General features: G+C 39.5%; 1 long non-coding RNA gene across 1 annotated transcript in view; it reads right to left on the reverse strand.

Annotated features, from left to right (window-relative positions):
- Positions 1–897: 897 nt before the first annotated feature.
- The window catches only part of LOC106150065, a 131176-nt gene continuing 115989 nt past the window's right edge, over positions 898–16084 (reverse strand). Inside the window, exons 2-3 of the long non-coding RNA XR_001236647.1 lie at positions 1415–1527; positions 898–1184 (exon numbers count right to left, since the gene is read on the reverse strand). This is a non-coding gene — a long non-coding RNA (uncharacterized LOC106150065). The remainder of the gene's footprint in view (positions 1185–1414; positions 1528–16084) is intronic.

Consider the following 16084-nt stretch of genomic DNA (forward strand, 5'->3'; position numbering starts at 1 on the left):
GTGTGAGCTGTCCTCGTTACCTCCTAAGACCCTGTCCAAGTGCATTTCCCAGAGGCCACCATGAATCTCTGTGTCTGGGTACCGTGGGTGCTACCCTTAGGCCTTGGGGACACCCCAGTGGAGAGCGCATGTATGTCCCCACTTGTGTGACTGTGAGCCAGAAACTCTACTGCTAGGAATCCATCTTGGAAAATGAGGTTGAGGGTGGCAGAAGTTCCCCTGAGCTCTGGTATGAGCTGAAAGATCGGAAAAAGTCCAGAGCAGAGGTTGCTGAAACACCTGTGTGTCACAGCCTCCAAAAATGTCAATGGAGAGTCCTCCTAGACTGGACCGCGTCTCCAGGGCATACATGAGCCGCCAGGAGAGCTGCGGCCTACACACCCCCCACGCAGGGAGAAAACCACACAGACCCGAGCCCCACGGCGAAGACAGGGAGGAGGGACACTGCCAGGGTGGCCGCCGGCCCTGGGTATGCTGACTGTCAGTATGTCCTTTCATTGACTATTCATTCAGAGTGCATGCTGCATTTGAGTGCGATAAATATTTCTTGTGTGACAAGAAGAACTGGAAACTATTTGTTGAGAGACCCTTGGGAGCTAGTTAGGATCTTCCCTTTCTAGCAAACTCAAGCTGAAACAGTCCCTTCCTGGTTCTGTGACCCAACGCCAATGTGATTGCAGTGTTGTGAAAAAGTGTAGAATGGGGAAATGACAGGGATATGAGATGAATGGTGTTCAGGATGTAGCAGCAGCAGAGAGGGCAGGAGATCCGTTTGGGTACAGAATTGGGGAACATGTTGTAGAACTCGACAGCGGTGAAGGTTGTACGCTATTGAGAATGCACTGGATGCCACGGCAAGCCTTTTAAACAAGACTAAACCTTATACTTTATTTAAATTCTATCATTGACATAGCTCTGGTTAATAAGGACAGCAAGAGATACAATGCAAAGCAAATCTACAAGAGAGGGGAATGGCAGGTGTGGGTCAAGAGTTGCCCACAGGTAGAGCTGAAGAGCTGAGCCCTGCTGTGGAGCCTCCAGGAGTTGCAGGTCTGCAGCTGGTGGAGAAGGGGATCCAGGTTCCGGCTCTTGCTGTGGGGCTCGAGCTGGTGAGGAAGCGGCCGGTGGAACTGGCACGAGCTCTGCAGGTGGGACCTGAGCGTGGGCTGGAGCTGGCCCTGCAGCTGCAAGAGGAGTAAAGCTCACCAACCCTGCATGTTCTTTCCTGGGGCAAAACCTTCCCACTGCCTGCCAGAGACACCCCTGTGCACTAACACAGCCCCAGGTCCTCCCAGACTGCATCCCCCCAAGGGGCTGCTGGGTGTCTCAGTGTTCCTGGGTCATCCAGCATCTGGAAGCTTTGCTGTGTTCCAAGGCCCATGCCCTGCCCACAGGCCTATAGCCGTGTCCTTACCCTGGGGTTCTTCGTCAGGGGGCTCAGGAGGCTCCAGCTGGTCTAGAAGTTCAGCTGGGGGATCCCCCTCGGAGTGCAGCTCCAGTGTGGAATCAAGAGCAGAACAAGTGGACCTGGGGCAGGCAGGGGGAGCACCAAAGTGAGAGGCAAGGCCTTTCCTCCCACACTACGTCACCTGTATGAAGGGACCCATAGGCCTCCCGCCCCATCTGTGCAAGTGCCCAGCCTGACCCTCTCCCCTCCTGGTGCCCAATGGGGCACTGCGGTCCCAGGCAGCCCCCAGAGGTTAACAGAAGGCTCTATGGGAGGGAGTCCTTGCTTAGTGGCGTGACTTGTGTGCCTTCCTTCAGGGAAGCCTAACACAGGGTGTCCTGCCCCTCCGCAGTGGCAGGGCACCTCGCTGAAGACAGACCTTGGGATCTGCTGTGTCCTCGCACTCAAGGGCACAGGGTGGCTGCTCCCTAAATATCTGAGAAGGGAGGGGTGAGTCAGAGTCTGCGAGGAGGAGGGAGAGCTCAGTGTGCAGTTCATGGAGCGGTGTGTCACCCAGTTCCCTTTGGAGCTCCTCCTGTGCTGTTGTGCATCCACATCTAGAGAGTCAGGACAGTGTCCCCTCCGTCATAATGGGAGCAATGCCTACTCTGCAGTCCAGGTGAATTTTTGGCTCCCAAATAGCATTGCACCCCAAAAGGGCAGGGTTGGTTGCATGTGCTGTGTTTCTAGGAAAGTGTCCACACATAGTGTGCCTTCCTGTCTGTTAGTGGATATATGTTCCCCATGTGCTCTTGCGTGATATGTGTGTGGCCTAGGTCCTTGGGCATCCCCAGAGGGTAGCTGCTCTAGGAAGACCCTGACACCTGTAGAGTGACCCTGCAGTCTCCTTTCAAATGATCAGAACTGCTTGCCCCGAGTGCAGGTGACAGTGAAGGTGAGGCCAAGCCTCCCAGTGGGTAATTCATCACTGACTTGATGATCTGTATTGAGAGTCTGCTGTGATTTTGACTTGATGATCTGTATTGAGTAGTCTGCTGTGAGTTTGATGGGCTTTGTTCATAGGTGATCTGTTTCTTTTCTCTAACAGCTTTTAATATCCTGTTCTTTTGTTCAATTCATATATATCTAGGAAATGTCTATTTCTTCTGTGTTCCATCTAATGAAAGTAAAGATTTTCAAAGTATGTATTGACAATCTTCTGAATTTCTATAGGATCTGTAGTGATATCACCCCTTTCATTCTTTATTGCATGGATTTGAGTTTTTCTTTCCTTTTTTGGATAAGTTTGGCCAGGGGTTTATTAATTGTATTTATTTTTTAAACGAGCCAACTCTTTGCTCATTAATTCTTTGTATTGTTTTCTTTGTTTCAATTGCATTAATTTCTACTTTGTTCTTTATAATTTCTTTCCTTCTTTGCACTTTGTGATAAACTTGCTCTTCCTTTTCCTGAAGTTTGAGGGATAACAGAAGTTTGTTTATTTGTGTCTGTTCTGTTTCCCTGATGTGGGGATCCACTGGTATAAACTTCCCTCTCAGGACTTCTTTCATTGCCTCCCACAGGTTCCTGTAATTTGTATCTGCATTTTCATTTGATTATAAATAGTGTTTAATTTCTACTTAAACTTTTTTTCTGACTCATGGTTGTTCAAGAGGGTGTTATTTAATTTCCATGTGTTTATGGAGGTTTTACAAGTTCTTTTATCTTTTATTTCCACTTTCATTGCACTATGGTCTGATAATATGCATGGGATAATTTCAATTCCTTTGCATTTCCTTAGGCATGTTCTATGTGTCAGCATGTGGTCTCCTTTAGATAATGTTCCATGCACAGCTGAGAAGAATATGTATTCTAATGTTGTTAGGTGGAATTCTCTGTAAAGGTCTACTAAGTCCATTTGTCCACATGTTTGGTTTAGTTCTGTTATTTCTTTGCTGATTTTTTGTCTAGTTGACTTATCTCTTTGTGACAATGGGGTGTTAAAATCCTCCGTTACAGTTGTGTTATTACTTATTTGATTTTTTATGTCTGTTAAAATTTGCCTTATATAATTGGTTGTTCCTACATATGATACATATATATTTATGATTATTATCTCTTCCTCTTGCAGTTTTCCCTTAACAAGAATATAGTGACCTTCTTTATCTCTTTTGATTGTTGTTTGTTTGAAGTTCACCTTGTCTGCAAACAGAGTAGCTACTCCTGCTTTTTTCTGGGTTCCTGTCACATGGAGTATTGCTTTATTTCCTTTGACTTTCAGTCTATGGATTTCCTTTTGAGTTAAATGCATTTCTCATATGCAGCATATTGTTGGATTTTATTTCTTGATCCACTCTCCCAGTCTGTTTCTTTTGATTTGTGTACTGAGGCCATTTACATTAATAGTTATTAATGATATGTATTGACTTATCCTTGTCATGTTATTTTCCCACTGTTGGTTCTATACTTTCCCCCTCTGTTTAACTGCTTATTTTGTTTCATAGTTCTTTTCTATTGTTGGTTTTGAGATTGTGTTCATTTTTATCTTTGTAGAATATCTTTCAGTACTCTTTGTAGCATTGGTTTTGTGCTCATGAATTTCTTCAGTTGATCCTTATCATGGAAGTATCTTATTTTTCTATCAGTTTTGAAAGATAGCTTTGCAGGGTCCAACAATCTGGGTTGGAAGTTGTTTTCTTTCAGGACCTGAAATACTTCACTCCAAGCTCTTCTTGACTTGATGATCTGTATTGAGGAGTCTGCTGTGATTCTGATGGGCTTTCTTCATAGGTGATCTGTTTCTTTTCTCTAACAGCTTTTAATATCCTGTTCTTTTGCTCAGTTTCTGTGATCTTGGTTATTATATGTCTGTGTGTAGATTTATTTTGTTTATGGCTAACTGGTGTTCTGTATGCTTCGCTTATATGTATAGAAGGTTCTTGTCCCATCCTTGGGATATTTTCTGTTATTACTGCTGCAAATAGACTTTTTATGTCATTCATGTTGCCTCCTGCCCTTTGGTTAACACCTATCAGCCTTACATTGTTTTTCTTTGCCCCATCTTGCAGCTGTTGAATTGTTATTTGCTGTTCCTTTGTTATTTTTAACAGATCTTTTCTTTCATGATCACTTGCTGCAACGCTGTCTTCAAGGTCTGAGAGTATATCTTCAGTTTCATTCAAGTGGTTTTTCCAGCTTTCAATGGAATGTTTAATTTCATGAATGTCTCTTTGAATCTGTTTCATGCATTCTAATTCTTTCCTATACTGTTCATTCAAGATTTCCATTTTTCTGTGATCATGTATTTTTTTATCTCTCTTCTTTTGATATGCTGAGCAATTCTTTCATTATGGTTGTCATTTCTTTTTTTACCTGAGCAATTATTTCTGATCTGATTCCTGTATAGCCTGATGTAGTTGGTTCTTTACTTCAGCTGCTGTCATTTCTGAGATTTCAGATGTGTTACTTCTGTGTTCTTCCATGTTGATGTTTCCTGTACTTGTTCTGGGTGGGGTGTTTGGCTGAGATTGCATTTTGCTTCTCTTTTTGTCATTTTCAAATCTCTCTATGTTTCTGAGGGTTCAGGTTTGTTCCTGAGATGGCCACGGGGGGCAAAGCCAGAGGACCCCGGCAGCCAGACAGCTCACTGAGGCCTCCTGAGTCTAAGACACCTCCCACCATTGAGGCGGGAGGTGGTGCTGAGGAATCTGGGTCCCCAGGCAGCTCACTGAGGCTTCCTGAGTCCAAGGCCCTCCCCACAGTAACAGAGTTTTCAATGATACAAACAGATTTTTATTGAAAAGGAAGTCTTTGCCTTTGGGATGCTTTGGTACACTTAATGTGATCTGTTGTTTGCATGCTGATAATTTGTCAAACCTTGCCTGAAGTGACTTGGCTCATGTGCCAATAGAGAGTGCTCTTTGTGCTACTGTGGCATGTGTGTCATATGTTCACCATGACTGTTCTAAGTTCTAGTTTGCTAATGGCTAATCTCTGAGGTATGAGGTATCTCTCTTAGATTTTTTTTATTGAAAACTTACAGGTTTCTGTGTCTTCAGCACTTATGTACTGGGTAGATTCTATTGTAACTATTGACAGTTTTGAGCATTCCTCTTACACTACCAAGCATCAAAATCTGGTGAACATCTTAAAAGTAAGATAGATCATAAAATATCACCTCATGGTATTTTGTATTCTAAAATTCATGAAATTGTGAAACATTTTACTTTACCTTTCCAATCTATCCTCTCTGGACACTTGTGCTGCCTCAGAACTCAAGAGCTGGCCATGACAAACTGACTTATGCCTAGGATCTTTTAGATTCCTGCACAGGTCAGCAGCCATAAGACCTCTACATTCACAGTCACTTCCTCTTTACTCAGGAAGTTCCCTCAGAGTAGGTGGGAGTATGTGTGGGAGGAGGAAATCACATCTCTACACAGAAAACCAGTGAGCTAAATGGGGCCAACTCAAGTTTTTAATTACAACCCTGTTGTGAGAACTACCAAGTGGTCACACAAAACTACCTTAACCCCTTCCAAAAGTAGCTCCTTCAATTGATCTAACAACCTCCCAACAGGCACCACTTCTTTAAGGTTCTACACTAACTACAATAATGCCATGTGAAACCTTAGGGTACATACTAAATCAATATTCAAACCATAGCACCCACAAAAACCTTCATTTCTCAGAAGTGAAATTTATTTCTGTTAATGCTATGAGAAAAGTGCATTACGAAACAGCATGATATCTATAAACAAGAAATTTTTTTTAATATCAAACAAAATTTTATAACATTATTTATAAGGTTAATAATGGGTTCTTAGGACCCTGTGAAACATTCTGGAAGGGCTTTTTGGCTCCTATTTGATGAACTTCACACTGTCGTCAGTTCATATGATGATACCATCCTCAGCTGAGACTTTTTAAATGACCAGCTGCCAAAGCAGAATCCTCCCTGCCCTACTTCCTTTGGGAATGTATACCTACATCTCTAGAGAAATCACCACCATACACTGACCTCATACTCATCCCAGACTCATTAAAGTTATGGTATATTTAACATATCTGCCAAAACTAGGACAAACATCAGTAGCAACTGTTAACTCCTATCTGGATTCCCCAGACCCATAAGGAGCAGGGCTTTGAGCCTCCTGTTGGGACACAGTTGGTCTGCAGCAGACCAGGACATTGTGTTGGGCACAATCAGCTGCTTCAGTGCTGCTATCAGCAGATGCCTTCTGTCTTTCAACCCCTCACTTCCCCCTTTTTCCTCTGCATCTATTTCTCCTCCACTAGGTTTCAGAGAGAGAAGACCTATAAATCTGTTTAGTGTTTTGCCAGACTCTCTGTGCTTTGTTATTAAGCAGAAGAACTAATTTCCCCATATGGTCCACTTCTGGGCAACAGGAGGATGCAGCTTCCAGCCAGACAGAGCCTGGTGTAACCCTGTTAGCATAGGGCCAGCACCTGGCCAGAGCAGAGCAGCCTGGCCACTGAGCATGGAGGCGGCGGCCCCTAAGAAAGAGATACAGAATAATACATGCACACACTGTATGGTCTGCAGCCTCTGCTCCCCGACTGTTTCTATCCCTCTACCATCCCCCCAAGCTTTCTTCAGCCTGAGAATTAGGTGTATGTAGAATGTGTCCTCAGCAGGAGGTGGAGCCACTAAAGATGCAGCACTTGGAAGAGTCACAATGTATTCAGTCACAACTTCAAGCCCAGCCTTTGGAACCAGTGACTCTATCAGCAGCAGATCCTCAGATATTACACTCCCCTCACATTTGAAACTCTTCCCTCTTCTCTATCTCCCCTACTATGGGGAAGGGGCAGACATTTTCTGAGTTCCATGAGTGGCTACAACTTTTCTGGACTCAGCATTCTCTTAGATTTCAGGAAGAGTGTGGGAAGGAGTTTCTCATTGCGTTTCCTCTCGTTAACAATTAGATGTGTGAGAAGAACCATTGTGTTCCAACTTAAATAAATTGGGCCTTTATCATAGCACATACAAAGAAAGTGGATTAGAAACTTTAAAGACTTACACATGAACCTAAAAACTCAAATATCCTAGAAGAAAATGAAGGAAAAAGTCTTAAAGTGGGTTTGGCAGTGATTGTTTTGGATGGCATACCAGAAACACAGGCAATGAAAGCAAAAATAGACCAATGAGGTTGCATCAAACTAAAAACCTTCTGCACAGCAAAGGGAGCAATCTATAAAATAAGAAAGAGTTGTACAAATAGGAGAAAGTACTTATAAAACATACATTTTGAAAAGACAGTCTCATAACTCAACAGCAAAAAACTAACAATCTGATTAGAAGTGGGCAAAAGACCTGACTAGACAGTTCTCAAAAGAAGGCATAAATGGTTAATAGAATATGAGAAAAATGCTCAATATTATTGGTTATCAGGAAAATCCAAATTAAAACCACAATCTGATATTAACTCACACCTGTTAGGATTGTTAGGATACCTGTTCCAAAAAAGACAAGAGGTGATTTTTGCTTCATATTTATAAGCCAGTAGATATTATCATTGATTTACACTTAAATCTTCATATGGGGATTGTATATGTCATTCTACAAATACTATTTCCTATCTACTGTTTTCATTTTTGTTTAACTGACAAAAATTATATATACAAGATACAATGTAATATTTTGGTATATGTATACATTTGTGAAATAATTACATAAAGATAATTAATATATCTTTCACCTCACACTGCTTATGATTTTGGTGGGTGAGAATATTTAATACCTGCTTCCTTAGCAACTTTCAAGTATATGATACATTATTATTATCAGTGGTCATCAGGCTGTACAATGTCTCCAGACCTTGTTCTTTTTGTATAACTGAAACTTTACGCCCTTTGACCAACTTCTCCATCTTTACCTCCAGTCCCTGGCACCCACTGTTTTACACTCTGCTTCTGTAAGTTTGACTTTCTAAGCTTTCACATGTAAGTGTCATTGCTCAGTTTCTTTCCATATCTGGACTATTGTGAGTGATGCTGCAATGAACCTGGGGGACAGGTGAATGTATTTCTGTGAGATACTGACTTCATTTATTTTGGACATATACCCAGTAGTGGGATTTCTGACTCATGTGGTAACTTTATTTTCATTATTTTTATTTTTAATTTTTTGAGGAAACTATACTCTTCCATAATGACTGTATCATTTTATAATCGCTCCAACAGTGTAAAGTATTTCCTTTTATCACAAGGCTTCCTATCTTTTAGGCCTCAGGGCTTAATTGGGAAAGGTATTCTCAAGTCCTCTGTTTGGTTCAGCTTATTATCCAGAAAGCTGAAGTCTAGATCCCAGCTAATAATTAAAAGTATTCAAAAATTCCTCATATATCTAGTCATTTTTATTAGTAGGATGAGCTCACATATCTAATATTTCAGAAATTCCAACACTATTCATGTAGAGATTTAAGTAAAAATAAGTTTCTATAGGAGAGAAAGTGATTACAGAGGACAGCAAGGCACAAAGAATATCGGAGGAGAGGCACAGCAGTCAGGTCACTGTGATGACCAAGTGTACCTGGGGGAGGGAATGAAGGTGGCATCAAAGGACAGATTCCAAATGGAAGGCATGAAGGCTTACTTTGCCAGTGTCAAACTTCTGCTGAGAGTTGTGTGGTAATAACTCCTCCTAGGAAATTCACACAGAAATACATACGCTTCAAGGGCTGCTTAATGATTAACGAAGCTCATAGTGCTTTGTTCAGTAGGAGAACTGTACTTGTGTAATGTCTGAGAGTGACTTGATGTTTTCTCTTCAGAATCCTGCAGGTCGGAAAAGGGACCCTTCTCTGTCTGCTGGAGGCAGTTACCTGGTAGAATGAATGGATTTCCCAGCCAGTCAGAGACTCAGGTTCCAATTAGAACCCTCCTTCTGGCTAGCAAGCATCCTTTACTTCTTGCTGTTCTTGGAGCAAAAAATTGCCATATGTTAGAGGCATAAAACATGTTTTTATTTGGGCAATGAAGCAAGTGATTTTCAGACTCACAACAAGCACATCTTGTAATATAAAGGCATCATGGGCTCATAAAGAAACTTTGAAAAAATGCAACTTTGCTTTAGGTAATAATGTTGGAGAAAGAAGTTAGAGAATTTAAGGTAGGACTGGGAAACTTTTGCATTTAGAGGTTTTGTAGTTTGTGTATTGTATGGATTTTAGTGTACAAGAATGAATGATGAGGTTAGTAGGAGAATGTTGAGAGGAGCTACAAGAGTGCAGCAAAGGATGAGGTGTTAGAGAAGGCTCACCTGCTTCTCTAATTTGGATAGAGATTTAAGCTATAAAGACTCTATTTTAAGCCTCTTATTTTTCACTTTAAAGAAAAATGTAAAGGTTTTGTTGTTTAGCCTGTACTGCCTTCTCCTGGTTGGTCTTGAATTAGCAGCTAAGATATAACAAAAGTAAACTTTATGTGGCTGAAACGAAGTGTAATACAGATGTTATATAGCTGATTCTGTTACCTCCTTCTTGTTCTTTACCCCACTCCCAGTAGCATATCCAGGTTCTTACTGATGGGCTGGCGTAGGACCACAATAGCATTTTTCATGATCTTTTCTATTGTGAGCCCAAGTGAGCATTAATAAAATATCTATGTGGAAAATTTATTCTAAGATTGGGTAAGGCACATGAGTGTAGACTGAGGTGTGTATGAGTTGCTTCTAAAAAAGGGAAATCAGACATTTTAAGTTCTAGTAATACACATAAGGTTGGGATATTTTTCTCAGGCCTCCAGAGCTGACTTTCATTTTTCTTGTATGTCCTAGTAGGACCGTAGCAGAGAGGTTAACATTATGTAGTCCTCAGAATCACAGGCAAGCCTGAGTTTAAAAAGAAGAAGAAAAAAAGGAAAAGGGAATTGATCCTTTTTTAGTGGGAAGAATTCTCCTGCTTAATAGGTAGACTTTGGTATTCTGAAAATATTTGTATAAGATGAAAGAAAAGGAGACCAATAAAGAAGAAATAAAAATTCAGAATTATTGATTTTTGAGCAGATAAAGCCAAAAAGCCCTCATCTGATCTGATCTGTCTCTCTCTCCATCTATCTATCATCTCTCTTCTACCTATGATATTATACTGCCTAGAAATTGCACAATTTGGGGAAAAGGATCAAGATATGCTGATACATAAAAATATATTAAGGATAAGGTAAGGTTCAGGCTCTAGCCTTCTGTTAGAGCATCCACACATTCAGAAGTGCTGGAGAGGAACTAGGTTCTTGCACTGGGCTAAATAAAAGTAAAAATATGTGTCTAAAAGGCAAAACTTGGGAAATGGAACAAGATCAAGAACTAACAGCAAGCTAAGGCAGCTATACAAACTGGACACATAGGAGTTTTGCAAACACCAGGAAAGTATAAGAAGGGAGAGTCAGAGAGGCAATGTTCTGTCCTACAGGGAAGAAGCTGGGGAGTAGCAGAAAATCAATAATAGTAGCAGAAAAATCAATATAGGTCAAATCCCCAAGAACACATACAGCCATTTATTACAATGGTAATAAAAGGTGTATGCATGAGACATTATTCAAATGCATGCATGAGTCATTATTCAAATGACTTTTAATTCTTGGTCACTCTTTGTGCATAGGTTGTTTTCTAGAAGCCATAAATGTGTGTTTTATAAAGTCAGTATGTTCAAGCAAAGAGTTAGGTCACTATTTGTTTTCTTTTTAAAAAAAGTCTTAACTTTTATTTTTTAAGCCTCAGAAGAGAATTGCATTTGCATATTTTAAATATCCGCAAAAAAGACTGAGGCAAACTTTTTTTTTTTTTTTTTGAGGTACCGGGGATCAAACTCATGACCTTGCGCTTACCAGGTAGACGCTTACGCCACTGAGGTATATCCCCAGCCAAATGTTATCTTTTTTTGGTTTGTTTTTTTTGTTTTCCCAGTACCGGGAATCAAATTCATGACCTTGGGCTTGCCAGGCAGGCGCTGTGCTGCTGAGCTAAATCCCCAGCCCCTAGACTGAGATAAATTTGAAGTAAACAATACACACATGATCAGCAAAGTCCCCCAATCAAGCCTCAAACCTGCTGATGTACTGCTTGGATATCTTTGCTGAAGACTGATTTGGGTTCATGGACTGGTTCCATTAATAATTAACAGAAGAAAGAAATCAGAAAGACATGATTATAAAGTGATCTGATCTTACTGTATTTTAGGAAAAAATAAAATGAAGTTTCATTAAAATGTAAGGGGGCTTGTCTCTTGTTTGTTATAACAGCATATTATTCAATAAATATTAACTGGTGATGATAATATGAACCTCTTGATTGCTCCGAAGACAACAAACTAAGTCTCATGGCTTTTCTAAGTGATAAAATAAAATACAAAATACATAATTGACACATGAATAAAAGCCAAGTTAAACTGTGAGAGGATGATCCAAATTAAAGTGTGTAGCCAGGTGGATTGCTTCAGTAGGAATATTTTAATAGCTGGGAGTAATAAAAAAAGAAATATTACTAATTGCCATTTTCTTTCATAGTTAAGATATCAGAAACCAATGAGGTATTCCGTAGCCCATGAAAGCACAGTATCTAAGAGCCAATTTATTTTACTCTAATTGGAGAGGTTGGAAAGGCGTTTGAGATTGTTATTTTAAATGCCTTTTGCTATTAAACTGTGGTTAGGAAATCTGCTCAGCCGAAATGATGCTAAAAGAGCATTAAGTTTCTGAGTCACGAAAACCAGAATGATTCCAATTAATTTCTCACACTTTAGTGCAATAGAAATCTTTAATGTGCAGTGGGACACTGCATTAAAATTGACAGAAGAAGCCCGTCCCAGTCTTGGCTTCTCTCCCCATCTTGATAACTGATCAAGTGAAGGTTAGGTGAGACATTGTATTAATTGATTTGAAAGATTCCTGTTCTGTAGAATGGGCTAATGACACGTATATTGGGGTTTGAGGGGCACAAAGTAAGCACTCTTTACCGTGTAGTTTTCTTTACACATGTAAGAAGATAGTGGAAACATTGCAGACCTGACTTCCTTTCAGGATCTTGGCTTCAACTTTCTTCTCCTTTCTTTGTTCATCCTTTTTCCTTCCCTTTCAGCCCCTCCCTCCTTTTTCATTTTCACTTTTTAGAATTGTCTACCAAGTGCAGTTTAACCCTAGTTCAATACTGAATTAACCCTAATTCAATATGGTCCCAATATTTTGAGCAAGGTCGGCTAAGGAAGGTGTCTGCTTTATTGGGATGCATTTGCACAGATGAAATACCCACCTGCATGGATTTCTGGGAGCCTTGGGAGTTACTGACAATAAGACTATTGTATACTTCTGGGAAGTCTTGAGGCTTCTCAGATTTTTCTGCTCCACATAATATTTCACAAAATTCAGAAATGCTTAATATGTATTGCTCTACTGTCAAGGAGAGTAACCAAATAACTCATATTTGTAATAAAGTCTTGCATAGTGTGACTTTTAACATAAAGTTTACACAGAAAGTGGCTAAAGGCCTCCTTAGATCTCTGTCATCAGAATGGAAGAAATGGAGACTAATGTAACCTCTGTGTTTTTCAAAAGATACCCCAACTGAAAAAGCAATGTATAGTCATGATAGGAGACCTATAAAATGCAAAGTAACACAAAAATGTAAAAAAAATAGCTGTAGCATTGTAACTAAGAGAAAAAACTCTCAGTTTTATGTTATTTCATCCCAGTTTTTTAGGATGTATTTTTATGTATTTAGGTGGAGTCATATAATACAAACTACTTTGTAACATGCTTTTGTTACACGTTATTAGATTGACCATCCTCCCAGTTTTTAAAATTCCTTAGGAAACTTTATTCTCAGGGATAGTAAATAGTCCTATAATGTAGGTGACACACAATTTAACAATATTCTTTTTATGAATAGATTATTATTTATAATATAAATAAAAACAAACTGACAAGCATTTCAAATATACATTTTTGATATTATTGAGATTCCTGTATATGGATTTACTGAATAAATATGGGTACATTTTAAGGCTTTTGATACATGTTACAAGCTGCCCTTGAGAAAGGTAGTATTGTAGTCAGAGTTTGCAACGGAAACAATTTAATACAGGACACATAAATTATAGGATTATTTTGTAGTAGTCACCCAAAGAGTAAAATACAAAAGAGTGCAGGAAATCTGTCCACACACTTAAGACCCAAAGAATCCAGCTGAGGGCCTGGATCCCATGGCAATGTCCTGCATGAGTCCAGCTGAAGATCTAGAGCTCATAACAGTGCCCCCCAACTGGAGGCCTAAGGCCCATGATAATGTCCCATGCAGGGCTGTTTCATGGATGTGCACTGGGAAGGCCCAACAGTCAGTGGTGGAAGAAAGAAAAACGTGCCAGCGGGATGAAGGATCTGTGTCAGCAGGCTGAGGGATCTGAACTGGAGCCAGGAAGTGATGCTTAAAGTGAGAACCAGAACTCCCCCGAAAAGTACCACAGCATCCTCAGTGACAACGAGGTCCCGAGCTCCTCCGAAGATAACAGCCAAGTTCATTCATGTCAGGAAAGCCAGCGTGACAAGCTCTTCCGGGAGAACCAACTGCACCCCATCTCTTCCTCTCCAGTTCTCCTTTTTATGTTGGCAGCAATCCTCAGGTAGGCCTTCCACACCCAACACACCACACTGGTTCAGTTCAGGTGGGTGTTACAAGTTGACCACAAGTTGTGAATCCACCACAGGTAGGAACAATTTTCCCTCCTAACATCTCCTTTGAGAAGTTTTGTATTAACAGGCAGGTAGTGGTGTGTATATTCACAACTTTATTATCTATAAAGTTGAATGTATATTTCTACTTTCACATATTTAATAGCGGTTTTCATTTCCTCTTTTGTGAATTACCTCGTCATATTCCTGACCTGGTTCTCTACTGGGTGCTTAACTTGCTTTAGTGCTTTTGTAAGACTGTTTTATGTATCAGGGATAAGAGAGTTGTTTATAATACCACTCTTCTTGGTTTGTTGCTTACCTTATAACTTTAGATTTTTAAAAAATGCATTGTTAAATTCCCTGTGGACAAATAACAAATTATATATGTATAAAATATATAAAATATTAACTTTTCTTTCATATTTCCTTACTTATACAGCTTTATATCCTATAATGCCATTTTATAGTCTTTCATATGTGCCTTAATAGTCTTTTAAATTTCATTTCTAAGTGCTTTACATTGCTATGGTAAATGAGAATTCTTTGTTGTAATTTTGACTACTTCATAGTTCGCCCTGAGCATCACTTGCGCAGCACCATTTGTTTACCCAAGCGTTGCTGGGACAGGTGTCATTTCAACCAGTCAATTCTTGTGTTGAAGAAATTTAATAAAATTGTCATTTTTATATTACCTGTTATATTATTTTATAAAAATTAACATAAAATATGCAATTTTGTCATACTATATTTAAATAATTGGACTGATAAGTGGTTAATTTGTAAAAATATATATTATAGGCAGGGTTATATATGTGTGCACATGTAAGGTACTCACACCCACGCACACTACAAGTGGGACTAGATATGATAATTTGTCAGCTGATTTTAAAAAATTGTGCAGGAGGTCAATTATAGCATATACAAATTAGATTTTATTCTTTATCTCTCAGATACTTTGAGGTATAAGTTAACTGTATATACATATGTATTTGTCTGATTTATTACATTGACTCTAATTTCCCAACATTATTGATGATGTGAGCATCTTTGACTGAAAGTATTACTGAAAATATTACTAGAAGTATTTACTTTAGTTTTTAAATAATTTTATTAGAATCAGAGATAAATTACATCTCCATATTTTTCTAGCACATTTGCATATATATGTGTAGTTTTTCTTCATTGACTTCATGGTGTGATGATTTGAGATACTAGAGTTTCAGTTACTGAAACTAATCGCTATGAACACCTTCCTTAATCACAGTGTCCTTTCAGTATTCTTTGATGTTGGTTTGTCAACAGTTCAGTCTAAGATTTTCTTAGATATACTATAGAAAAGAAAATTGCTGTGGCCTGCTGTGGTGCACATGCCTGTAATCCCAACACTCTTGGAGGTTGAGGCAAGAGAATGGAAAGTTTGAGCTAGCAACTTAGTGATTTAGTGGGACCTTGTCTCTCCGTATGGTGTGAAGGCTCTGGGTTCAATCCTCAGAGTGACAAAAAAAATTGTTACGTAGTGTTTCATTAGGTTTTAGTATTGAGGTAAAGAATGTTTGTTCATAAAGTGATTTAAGAAGGAATCCACTTTTCTCTGGTGGAGAATTATCTATCCCTTAAAATTTTGATTCATAAAATAATTTGATCGATATTTTTTGAAGGAGATGGATCATGAGACATTTTTATTCTTTTATGACACCTCCAGTTTCTTTTGGAGATACTAATATTTACAGAACTCAATGCCTTTGGGGTTTGGATTTGTGGACTTATATTTCCCAATTTTGCTCCTTCATTCATTAGTTCTTTTGATAATAGTGACCAACTCTTTCTGGTCATTGTTGGTGGACAGAATAGTGGTAAGAACCCAGAAAGACAGGTGATCCAGACATAAAAAATTTTCCATAATTCTAATTTCCTGGAAGACAGAGCTGAAGCTCTAAGGTTTGTGTTTTTTTGAAATGGGAATTGAATTCAGGACCTTGCGCTTGCCAGGTAGGCACCATGCTGCTGAGCTGT

Source organism: Chinchilla lanigera, unplaced genomic scaffold (assembly GCF_000276665.1).
Source record: "Chinchilla lanigera isolate Chin_1 unplaced genomic scaffold, ChiLan1.0 scaffold00062, whole genome shotgun sequence".
Taxonomy (NCBI): domain Eukaryota; kingdom Metazoa; phylum Chordata; class Mammalia; order Rodentia; family Chinchillidae; genus Chinchilla; species Chinchilla lanigera.